General features: G+C 42.1%; 1 non-coding gene across 1 annotated transcript; it reads right to left on the bottom strand.

Annotated features, from left to right (window-relative positions):
• Positions 1–12,328: 12,328 nt before the first annotated feature.
• LOC112083634 lies at positions 12,329–12,435 on the bottom strand. Its single transcript, XR_002897770.1, has one exon. It is a non-coding gene; the product is annotated as a small nucleolar RNA R71 (small nucleolar RNA).
• Positions 12,436–12,878: the final 443 nt, after the last annotated feature.

The following is a 12,878-nucleotide window of genomic DNA, read 5'->3' as shown; positions in this document are numbered from 1 at the left end:
CTGGGTCCTGAGACAAGGTTTTTGGAGCTGGAACAAAGTGGTTCTGAGGTTTTTGCAATCAAAGGATCAGACACCAGCCAAAGCAGCTTGGACCAGGATTGGAATGAGGCTGATGCACCCCTTGTTGAGCTCAAGCCTCTACCAACAGGGCTCAGGTATGCTTTCTTGGGCTTAAACTCCACATATCCTGTCATCATCAATGATAGCCTATTAGAGGATCAAGAAAATGCATTGCTTAGTGAGATAAGAAAGTTCAGGAGAGCCATAGGATATTCTATGGCTGATATTAGAGGGATCTCTCCTGACATTTGCACCCACAGGATCCACCTAGAGGACCAATCTAGGTCCTCTATTGAGCATCAACGAAGACTTAACCCCAACCTTAGGGAAGTAGTTAAGAAGGAGATACTAAAACTTCTTGAGGCAGGAATAATTTACCCAATCTCTAACTCAAGATGGGTGTCTCCTGTTCATGTTGTGCCCAAGAAGGGTGGGATCACAGTGGTTAAAAACGATAAGGATGAACTCATAGCCCAAAGAACCATAACTGGCCATCGCATGTGCATTGACTATAGGAAATTGAATTCTGCTTCTAGAAAAGACCATTTCCCTCTACCATTCATTAATCAAATGCTTGAAAGGTTAGCTAATCATCCTTATTATTGTTTTCTCGATGGGTACTCTGGATTTTTTTGAATTCCCATAGATCCAAGAGACCAAGAGAAAACCACATTCACTTGCCCTTATGGCACTTATGCTTATAGGAGAATGCGTTTCGGTTTATGGAATGCACCGGCCACTTTTCAAAGATGTATGATGCACATTTTCTCTGATATTATTGAAGGGAAAGTTGAGGTGTTCATGGATGACTTTAGTGTCTATGGCTCCTCCTTCTCGGATTGTCTCTCAAATTTGTCACAGGTTTTGGAGAGATGTGAGCAGCATAACTTGGTGTTGAACTGGGAGAAGTGCCACTTCATGGTGCAGGAAGGAATAGTTCTTGGGCACAAGATATCTGAGAAGGGCATAGAGGTTGATAGAGCAAAGGTGGAAGTGATGGTGAATCTGCAAACTCCTACTTCAGTTAAAGGGATAAGGAGTTTCCTTGGCCATGCAGGGTTTTATAGAAGATTCATAAAGGACTTCTCAAGAATTGCCAGGCCCTTGACAAGACTGTTGTGTAAAGAAGTGGATTTCATATTTGATTCTGAATGTGAGGAGGCCTTCAAGTTGATCAAGGAGGCATTGGTTAGTGCACCAATAGTTCAGGCACCAGACTGGTCCCTTCCTTTTGAGGTCATGGCAGATGCATCTGATTTTGCTGTTGGAGCAGTGCTTGGGCAAAAGAAAGACAAGAAGCTATATGTCATCTACTATGCCAGTAGAACACTTGACTCTGCACAAGAGAAGTATGCTACTACCGAGAAGGAGATGCTGGCAATAGTCTTTGCCTTTGATAAGTTCAGAAGCTACCTGGTGGGATCAAAAGTCATTGTATATACTGATGGGTTTTATTGCTCCAAGAGTTTGATATGGAAGTGCTTGATAAAAAGGGCATTGAGAATGGGGCTGCAGACCATCTCTCAAGGCTGAGGATTGAAGAAAAGGTCCCCATAGATGATGCTTTGCCTGAAGAGTCTCTGATGGTGCTCCATTCCTACTTGGAGTTTGAGGAAGTAGAGAGCATTCAAGAAAGGAGGATGCCTTGGTTTGCAGACATAGTGAATTATCTTGCATGTGCGGTGGAGCCTCCTGAATTAGATGCTTACAAGAGGAAGAAGTTCTTCAGAGATGTCCAGAGATACCATTGGGATGAGCCCTATCTCTATGTTCTGAACAAGGATCAGCTGTATAGAACGTGTCTTGCTGAAGAGGAGATGCAACCTGTGTTGCAAGAATGTCATGGTTCTGCTTTTGGAGGTCACATGGGGGCATTCAAGACTGTGGCAAAGGTTCTTCAGAGTGGGTTTTGGTGGCCTACAATGTTCAAAGATGCTCAGTTGGTGGTTTCAGCATGTGATGCCTGTTAGAGGCATGGGAACATATCAAAGAGGAGTGAGATGCCTCAAAACCCCATTCTAGAAGTTGAGATCTTTGATTGCTGGGGGATTGACTTCATGGGACCCTTCATTTCATCCTATGGGAATCAGTATATACTTGTTGCTGTGGACTATGTGTCAAATTGGTTGAGGCCATTGCTTCCCCTACCAATGATTCCAAGGTTGTAGTGAAGCTGTTCAAAGAGCACTATCTTTCCAAGGTTTGGAGTTCCAAGGGTTGTTATCTCTGATGGAGGATCTCATTTTGTGAACAAGACTTTTGAGGGTTTGTTGAGAAAGCATGGAGTGAAACACAAGGTAGCTACTCCTTATCATCCTCAAACTAGTGGCCAGGTTGAGGTATCTAATACACAGATCAAGGCCATTCTTGAGATGACTGTTAGCTCAAGCAGAAAAGATTGGAGCAAAAGGCTAGATGATGCATTATGGGCTTATAGGACTGCTTTTAAAACTCCAATTGGGACATCACCTTTCAGTCTGCTATATGGGAAGAGCTGCCTGATATATTCATAAATTGCATCATTTAATGTACATATTCTAGTCCAAATTATGTCTCATTTGCATACATTTTAGGTCTTTAGGCATTGTTTTAGGACATAGGAGATTGCATTAGGTCCAAGAGAGTTTTGCATGGTTTGGAGTGTTAAACAGGTGCTTTTGGAGCTTATTTGGAGTGAAGGATGTGATTCAGATGAAGAAATGGAGTTGAAATGATCAAAATGGTGAAACGGAGCAATTTTGGGTTTCTAGGCAAAATGATGTACTGATGGCCGAAGATTCTCGACCAAAATCCTTCCCGCGGGTAGCTTTCTCGGCCAAAAACACGTACCGCAGTCAAGTCTCTCGGCCAAAAATCCTGGGTGCAGATACATTTCCGAAATCGCGTCACCGGAAGCTCTTGACGGCCGATTCAGCTTACAGAGTCTTCAGCAAAGTTGGAGATAACTGAGTCAAGAACTTAGGACAGGTTGAATCAGGGCAATTGGAGCACTGAGCTGAAAGATACGGTCACCGGAAGACAGACCTCTCTCGCATCCATTCCGGAGCAATCCGTCACTCCTGAATGATCGCCTGTCCGGGGGAACCTTCCGGTCAGATTCAGTTGTCGGGGACTTCATAAAAGTTGGAGTAGATTAGATCGCGGTTCCAGAACAAGTGGAATCATGGAATTCGGACGCGTGAGCAGAACGTTAAGCTCGTCGGAAGAAACTCCTGTCTTGCTGCCGTTTTGGACCAAGCTGATGAGCTCCGAAGAATGCAAAGGACGGTGCACTTCCAGACCGATTCGGTTTCCGGGGCCTTCATGAGAATCCGAGATATTTGAGTCCTATTTCCAGAAAGTCCAAGACCATTCAATTCGGAGCTATTATCAGGAAGATACGGTCTCCGGGATGGACACATGTCTAGACGCCTCTCTCTGATCGTGTAAATGTACTGCGAAGATGAGCCCTCCAGGAAGCCTTCCACTTCCCAAGCACCGAAGCTTCCTTCACCAAAGTTGAAGGTATATGAGTCCTCTATCCGTTGAAACCGGAAGCACACAATTCGGACATGTATCTTAGAAGTTACACTCTCCGGAATGCAAAGTGGTCCAGACAGCCCTGAATGATGCGAGCTAAGTGAAACATGACACGGTTTGAATGCCACGGTCTGGGACTTGACCGTGGCAACTTTTACACAACTTCAGCGATTGACACGATCTTCATGCCACGGTCTACACATGACCGTGGCAAACAAACACTTGGCTGGGAGGAACTTTACAAGCATTCGGGTTTTGACACGGTTTGAATGCCACGGTCTAGGACTTGACCATGGCAACTTTTACACACCTTCGGCTTTTGACACGACCACTTGCCACGGGGCTTGACCAAGAGCTACTAAACCGTGGCAATCCAAGAAGTTCATCACCCAAACCCAGAAAAGAAGAGACACGGCCACTAGACATGGTGTAAATCAAGCCATGGCAACCTTGATCATGAAGAATCTGTCCAGGAACTTTGACACTATCAGTTTGCCACGGTCAGTTTGCCACGGTCTGTCCAACATCATTTGACCGTGGCAAACCACACCACTATCCATCAAAGCCGGGTCAGGACCCAGTTTGTCCTGGGCTGACCCGGTCCGCAAGAGACACTATATATGCTTTTTAGGGTTTTTCCAAGACTTAAGCTTTGTTTTCTCTTGTTTATCTTTCCTTTTGAATGTAAAAACGTTTTTGATTAAGAGATATCTTGCTGATTTAATCATCTTAACGCTGTTTCTTGTCATTGCATCATCTCATCTTGGCTTCTAATCATGATTAACATCACCTCTTACAAAGGAAATGGTGTGTTCATCATGATTAGTGAGTAGTCATCTTTTAAGCTTCTAGGTGTGTAGATTAGGGTGCTTAGATGTATATTAATGATTGTTTAAGCTTAGATTCTCTTCTCCTTTCCTTAGTTAGCTGATCCTAATGCTAGATCCTTGCACATCACTTGGGTCCAGAATCTGGGTTTTTCATGCACCAAAAGTGTTTGATGAAATGCCTGAATGAAAGCTAACTAAGGGTTTATGCATTAATGCCATGGGAATTTTTGTTAATTGCATAAATGCCATATTAGAGTTGATTCTTAATGCTTACTAGTTCATATTTCAAAAATGGGAATTTGGTTTGAAAATGGATTAGTATAGAGATTAATACCTTCATGAGAGGATTAATCTAGCTTTAAACTCTAAGTTGATTGGATTTGAGATCATGTGATGCTTGCTTTATCTTTCTGTATAAGATTCAGTCTTTCTTAGCTCTTATTTTGATGCACAAAGAGGCTGTCTGGTCATTTTAGACTTGAACCCTTATGCTTGTTGATTGTTTATTCATCTAATGGGAATTAGTCTTGAATTGGTAATTAACAAAGGGATTTCTGTCATGAGAATGAATTAATCTGAATTGGAAGTCTAGACTAAAGATTTGCAAGTGTTGCATTGTTTGCTTAGCATCATGAATTTACATTTAAAGCACCCTGATCAATGATCACATCTAGAGGTTTAGCTTTCTCTTTATTTGAATTTGAGTGTTTGTTTAGTTTCTCTTGCTTGTTTAATTCTTAATTACTGTTTGTCCTTGCTTGTTTTGTTATATGCTTTTAGATAATCTTGGTTACCAACTCATCTGTTTAGTTAGACTTGGATTAAGAAATGATCCTCATAGTCTTAGTGTCTAGAACCTCTCCATTTGGATTTATACCTCAAGTGCTACAATGACATGAGTAGTTGAGGAATTGATCAAGGATAGAAAAATTCCTACTATCAATTTGGCGCCGTTGCCAATTGGAGATTCATTCTAGCATTAGGACTTTGGATCTTCTTGAGATCAAGTCATTTTCTTTTGTTTTACTGATTACCTTCAAGTGTTGTCTTTGTTTTCAGGTGTATGAACACCAGAAGTGAAGAAAGAAGACAACGAGAAAGAGCTGAGCACATTGAGAGGTTGGGTATGGATCAAGGGCAACAGGCTCATGGTGGTAATGGAAACCACCAGAATCAGCAAGACCCACCACCTCCACGTCCAAGACAAGTTGTGGGAGCTGGTGATGAGGCCAATGCTCAGGGTCAAAGACATGGGATTCAAGCTCCAACACTTGAAAAGGATTTTGCGATCAAGTCTGGCTTGATCAACATGGTGCAATCAAACAGGTTCCATGGCTTGGCAGTAGAAGACCCACTAGATCACATTGACAACTTTGATAGAGTTTGTGATCTAACTAAGATGAATGGTGATGTGATTCTGGAAAGCAACAACAAAGACTTGGAGTTGGAACTAGAAGATGGAGAGCAAGTAGCTGAGGAACTAGAGCTAGTAGCTGATCAAGAAGATCTTTTAAGCGTTCCAAGTGGTCCAATGACTCGATCAAGGACTAAGAAGCTCAAGCAAATCATTGGAGCTATCATCAAAGGCCTTGACTCGATTCAGGAGGGAAAAGAGCCGATCCCAAGCACCCTGATTGTGATCCAAGTCCAAGATGGCTAAGTGGGCTTGAGATCCAGGCTTGTACTCTTTTTCCCTATCTCAAGTTTTGTCCCATTGGGTTTTCTTGAGATAGGTTTTTAATGAGGCAAGAATGGATCTCTATTTCGCCTAAGTCCACAAAGCCTAAGCCCAAGCTGTTTCATCAAGAGGAGCGTCTAAATTGAATTCAAACTTGACAGCTTGTTCTTTGTTTATTTCCGAGATTGAGTTAATGTTTGTGAGGCTCATCTCTTCTTTCTTTCTTCTTTATATTCGCTTGAACTCCTTTGTATCAAAACATCTTATCTTTTATTCTCAAACTCTTTCCTTAAAGATTAAGATCATGTTTGTTGGTGTGTCATATCCTACAAACACCTTGAATCGACTTTGTGTGTGTTATATCACTTAGAAGATTCAAGTAGGCGTATCAAGAGTGTTCCGCGACTCTTGTGTGTGTCCTATCGATTCCCCAAGTCCCTTGAATAATCTCTGATTGTTTCCAAGGCCTATTTCATCAAGTTCCAGTCATTAGAGTGACGATCAAGGGCAGATCCTTACCAGGATCACATCAAGTGGTATCAGGGCACCATTCTAATCACTGGATCGTCGTGTATCAGGTTGTACCGATTCAAATCCAAGTTCTTTTCGAGTTCTAATCTGTATTTTATGATCACTTGTGCTAGATCTGTTGAGAACTTTATTGTTTGCATCACAAGACATCTAGATCATACTAGTCTTACTATAAACTGACCGATCAACTTCCTACTCGCATCCGTTTGAGATCGTCTTTTTAAATTCTCTTAAAGTGTCTATCGAGATTCTGTAAAAAGAACCGATCGCTAGTGACTTTGCTTGTGAAAATTTTCAGGAAAAGCCATGATCGAAGAAGAAGAGACAAGCCAACAACGAGACAACAAGCTTCTGATGGAGGCTATGACCGCAAAAATGAAAGAACTAATGGCTGCTCAGTTTGAAGTGTTCAGGCAAGAGATGCAACACCAATCCGATGCAAAAACTGACCGAGAAACAAGGAGAAGGAATCGCGTGCATTCGCCTGAGAGAACCAGAGAACAACTTAGACCACCAAGAGATGAAGCGGCTGAGTCGTACTACAGCCGAGATAGCAGCTCTTCTAGGAGCCACCACCGACGCCAAAGAAGAGCCCGAGACGAGCCTATACCTCTCCAAGACGGACTAGGAGGAATCAAGTTGCGAATTCCCTCGTTTCATGGGAAAAATGATCCGGACACTTACTTAGAATGGGAGAAGAAGATCGAATTGGTCTTTAACTGTCAACATTACACTGAGATTAACCGAGTAAGGGTCGCGGCCACCAAGTTCTACGACTACGCCTTAAGCTGGTGGGATCAATTGGTTACTTCTAGAAGACGAAATGGAGAATACCCTGTTGAGAGTTGGCAGGAAATGAAAACTATCATGAGGAAGAGGTTTGTGCCGAGCCATTATCATAGGGAATTGCATCAGAGGATCAGAAGATTGGCTCAAGGCAACCGATGAGTGGAAGAATATTATCAAGAAATGGAAACCCTTATGTTGAGAGCTGATATCACCGAAGATAGAGAGGCCACAATGTCAAGGTTTCTAGGTGGCTTAAACCGAGATATACAGGATCGGCTTGAGATGCAGCATTACGTGGAGGTTGAGGAAATGTTGCATAAGGCCATCCTTATCGAGCAACAACTTAAGAGCAAACCGGTGATAAAATCAAACTATGGAGCCGTATATACAATTTCTAGGCCAAGTTACCTAAAGGAGGAGAAGCTCAACCCTTATCAGAGAGATGGAAAGCAAATAGCGATGCCAAAGCCTGAGAACAAGCCGTTCGTGACTCAACAAGAAGGAAAAGGCAAAACCGAAACCTCCACAAGTCGATCTAGAGATGTAAAGTGTTTCAAGTGCCAAGGCCGAGGTCATTACGCCAATGAGTGCTCTAATAAAAGAGTTATGATTCTCAAAGACGATGGAGAGATCGAGTCTGAGGAAGAAAGTCCTGAATATGAACCTATGACCGAGTACGAGGAGATGCCGGCTCAAGGTTCGCTACTAGTTGCCCAAAGATCTCTAAGTGTTCAGTCCAAGACAGAATAACAAGAGCAAAGAGAGAACCTATTCCACACTCGATGCCTTGTTCAAGGGAAAGTATGTAGTCTTATCATCGATGGGGGCAGTTGTACTAGCGTCGCAAGTGAGGCTATGGTCAAGAAGCTAGGTTTAAGCGTTAAGAAGCATCCGAGACCATGCAAGCTTCAATGGTTAAACGAGAATGGAGAACTTAAAGTGAATAGCCAAGTCTCAGTCCCTATAACCATCGGACGATACCAAGATGAGATCCTTTGTGACGTGTTACCTATGGAGGCTGGACATATCCTTCTTGGCCGGCCATGGCTATCCGATAGACGAGTTATACACGATGGTTTCACTAATAAGCATTCGTTTGTTTTCAATGGCAGGAAAACAAATTTGGTGCCTCTAACCCCTCAAGAAGTGTATGAAGATCAGCTCCAACTCAAACAAAAGGAGAAACTCGTGAACAAATCATCGAACTTTTTCTTTAAAGCTGGTGATGTAGCAAGAGCCTTGATATCCAAGCAACCGGTTTTACTATTTGTCTTTAAAGAATCTCTTGTTAGTCTCACTAACATCACACCGGTGCTACCGAGTGAAATGAATGATCTATTGCAGGCTTATAATGACGTGTTCCCAGAGGATAATCCTAAGGAATTGCCACAAATTAGAGGCATTGAACATCAAATAGATTTCAGTCCCGGAGCTTCATTACCTAATCGACCTGCCTACAGAACCAACCCGGTAGAAACTAAAGAGCTACAAAGACAAGTGAACGAGCTCATGGAGAAGGGCCACATCAGAGAGAGCATGAGCCCTTGTGCTGTGCCCGTGTTACTTGTGCCTAAAAAGGACGGTAGCTGGCGCATGTGTGTTGATTGCCGCGCAATTAACAATATAACGGTTAAGTATAGGCATCCAATTCCTAGATTAGACGACATGTTAGATGAATTGCATGGGTCTAGCATCTTCTATAAAATTGATCTTAAGAGTGGATACCATCAAATTAGGATGAAAGAGGGAGATGAGTGGAAAACTGCTTTTAAGACTAAGCATGGCCTATACGAATGGTTAGTCATGCCCTTTGGCTTGACTAACGCACCTAGCACCTTTATGAGATTGATGAATCATGTTCTTAGGGCGTTTATAGGTGTTTTTGTGGTCGTTTACTTTGATGACATATTGGTCTATAGTAAGAGTCTAAGCGATCATGTCTTGCATTTGAAATCTGTCTTAGATGTGCTTAGGAAAGAAACATTGTATGCCAATCTTAAGAAATGCACATTCTGCACAGATAACTTGGTATTTTTAGGCTTTGTTGTAAGCGCAGATGGAATCAAGGTCGATGAAGAGAAGGTGAAAGCAATAAAGGAATGGCCAAGTCCTAAGACCACGAGTGAAGTAAGGAGTTTTCACGGCTTAGCCGGATTCTATAGGAGGTTTGTGAAGGACTTTAGCACCATTGCTGCTCCACTTACTGAGATAATCAAGAAAGAAGTTGGATTCAAGTGGGAACAAGCGCAAGAAGATGCATTCCAAGCCTTAAAGGATAAGCTTACTAATGCTCCCCTCTTAATTCTACCAGATTTCCTTAAAACTTTTGAAATCGAATGTGATGCCTCTGGTATAGGTATTGGTGCTGTTTTGATGCAGGATCGGAAGACCATTGCCTTCTTCAGTGAGAAACTTGGAGGCGCCACACTTAACTACCCTACACATGACAAAGAACTCTATGCCATGGTCCGAGCCTTGCAAACATGGCAACATTATCTTTGGCCTAAGGAGTTCGTCATACACACGGATCATGAGTCTCTTAAGCATCTAAAGGGACAGCAAAAGCTCAACAAGAGACACGCAAGGTGGGTAGAATTCATAGAAACATTTCCCTATGTGATCAAGTACAAACAAGGTAAAGACAATGTAGTTGCCGATGCATTGTCTCGAAGGTATGCTTTGATCTCTACTCTTGATGCTAAGCTTATAGGATTTGAACAGCTTAAACATATGTACGCGTCAGATTCTGACTTTGGAGAGAAATACCAATCATGTGAAAAATTTGCCAAAGATCATTATTTCAGGCAAGATGGTTTTCTCTTTTATGATAATCGCCTATGCATTCCTAACTGTTCTATTCGCGATCTTTTAGTCAGGGAAGCACACGGGGGAGGTCTCATGGGTCATTTTGGCATTACTAAAACTTTGAAAGTAATGCAAGATCACTTCTACTGGCCTCACATGAAGAGAGACATAGAGAGAATCTGCAAGAGATGTGCAACTTGTAAACAGGCTAAGTCTAAGGTTAAGCCCCACGGTTTGTACTCTCCATTACCTATTCCTTCTCACCCCTGGGTTGATATCTCTATGGATTTCGTACTTGGCTTGCCTAGGACTAGAACAGGAAAGGATTCTATATTCGTTGTTGTGGATAGATTCTCAAAGATGGCTCATTTCATTGCATGCAATAAAACCGATGATGCATCTCATGTAGCCAATCTATTCTTTAAAGAAGTAGTTCGTTTGCAGGGCATGCCTAGGACCATTGTTTCTGATCGTGATACTAAGTTTCTTAGTTATTTTTGGAAAACATTATGGTCTAAGCTAGGAACTAAGCTTCTGTTCTCTACTACATGTCATCGGCAAACTGATGGACAAACGGAAGTAGTAAATAGAACTCTGTCTACTTTACTACGTGCATTAGTTAAGAAAAATCTTAAGTCATGGGAATAATGTTTACCTCAGGTGGAATTCGCTAATAATCACTCGATGCACACTGCTTCTAAATTTTTACCATTTGAAATTGTCTATGGCTTTAACCCTATAACTCCTTTGGATCTAACCCCTATTCCTTTGAGTGAAAGAACTAGTATTGATGGGCAAAAGAAGGCCGAGCTAGTGAAGCAGATCCATGAGAAAGCCAAGAAAAATATAGAGGAAAACACTAAGCTCTATGTGGAACAAGCTAACAAGAAACGACGAGAGATGATCTTTGAAGTTGGCGACCAAGTCTGGGTTCACCTAAGGAAAGAAAGGTTCCCGGCTGAAAGGAAATCAAAACTTATGCCGAGGATTGATGGACCGTTCAAGATCATCAAGAGGATTCAAAACAATGCTTATCAACTAGATCTCCGAGGTAAGTACAATATTAGTCCTAGCTTTAATGTTGCTGACTTAGCTCCCTTTTGTGCAGATGATCCAGATTTGAGGTCAAATCTTTTTCAAGAAGAGGGGGATGATGTGATTCTGGAAAGCAACAACAAAGACTTGGAGTTGGAACTAGAAGATGGAGAGCAAGTAGCTGAGGAACTAGAGCTAGTAGCTGATCAAGAAGATCTTTTAAGCGTTCCAAGTGGTCCAATGACTCGATCAAGGACTAAGAAGCTCAAGCAAATCATTGGAGCTATCATCAAAGGCCTTGACTCGATTCAGGAGGGAAAAGAGCCGATCCCAAGCACCCTGATTGTGATCCAAGTCCAAGATGGCTAAGTGGGCTTGAGATCCAGGCTTGCACTCTTTTTCCCTATCTCAAGTTTTGTCCCATTGGGTTTTCTTGAGATAGGTTTTTAATGAGGCAAGAATGGATCTCTATTTCGCCTAAGTCCACAAAGCCTAAGCCCAAGCTGTTTCATCAAGAGGAGCATCTAAATCGAATTCAAACTTGACAGCTTGTTCTTTGTTTATTTCCGAGATTGAGTTAATGTTTATGAGGCTCATCTCTTCTTTCTTTCTTCTTTATATTCGCTTGAAGTCCTTTGTATCAAAACATATTATCTTTTATTCTCAAACTCTTTCCTTAAAGTTTAAGATCACGTTTGTTGGTGTGTCATATCCTACAAACACCTTGAATCAACTTTGTGTGTGTTATATCACTTAGAAGATTCAAGTAGGCGTATCAAGAGTGTTCTGTGACTCTTGTGTGTGTCCTATCGATTCCCCAAGTCCCTTGAATAATCTCCGATTGTTTCCAAGGCCTATTTCATCAAGTTCCAGTCATTAGAGTGACGATCAAGGGCAAATCCTTACCAGGATCACATCAAATGGAGTGAGTGAGGACAGTTTCAAGTTGAGGCTGTTCCCTTTTTCTCTAGGAGACAAAGCTCATCAGTGGGAAAAGTCTCTACCTCAAGGATCAGTCACAACATGGGAGCAATGCAAAAGAGCATTTCTAACCAAGTTCTTCTCTTCATCAAGAACAGCAAGGTTAAGAAATGAAATCTCAAGTTTCATTCAGAAGAACCATAAATCATTTTGTGAGGCTTGGGAAAGATTTAGAGGGTATACCATGCAATGCCCTCACCATGGATTCTCAGATTATCTGCTGCTAAGTACCTTCTACAGAGGTGCTTTACCAAAGGTCAGACTCCTCTTGGACACAGCTTCAAATGGTAATTTCATGACCAAGGAAGTCAATGGTGCCATGACCCTAGTGGAGAATGTAGCTCAAAGTGATGAGCTTTATGGATCAGACTTTGAAAGGAATTCAAGAGGAGCTGTTAGTGCTGAAGAGGAAAGGACAAGGAAAGACATCAAGTCTCTCAATGAGAAGCTAGACACACTTCTCTTAGCTTCTCATCAGTCAGCCAACATTGTTAGAGATGTGAATCATGTGTTTCAAGACACATTTCAAAGGGAAGACATCACAGCTGAGGTGAACTTTGTAGGTGGCCAACAAGGTTACCCAAAGGGCTTTACCTGCTACAAGAATCCCCCAAACCAGAACTTCTATCCTCAAAACACTCAACAACAAG

Source organism: Eutrema salsugineum, unplaced genomic scaffold, assembly GCF_000478725.1.
Source record: "Eutrema salsugineum unplaced genomic scaffold, Eutsalg1_0 scaffold_6, whole genome shotgun sequence".
Taxonomy (NCBI): domain Eukaryota; kingdom Viridiplantae; phylum Streptophyta; class Magnoliopsida; order Brassicales; family Brassicaceae; genus Eutrema; species Eutrema salsugineum.
Note: the sequence above shows the minus strand (reverse complement) of the source record. Positions and strands in the feature narration are given on the sequence as shown.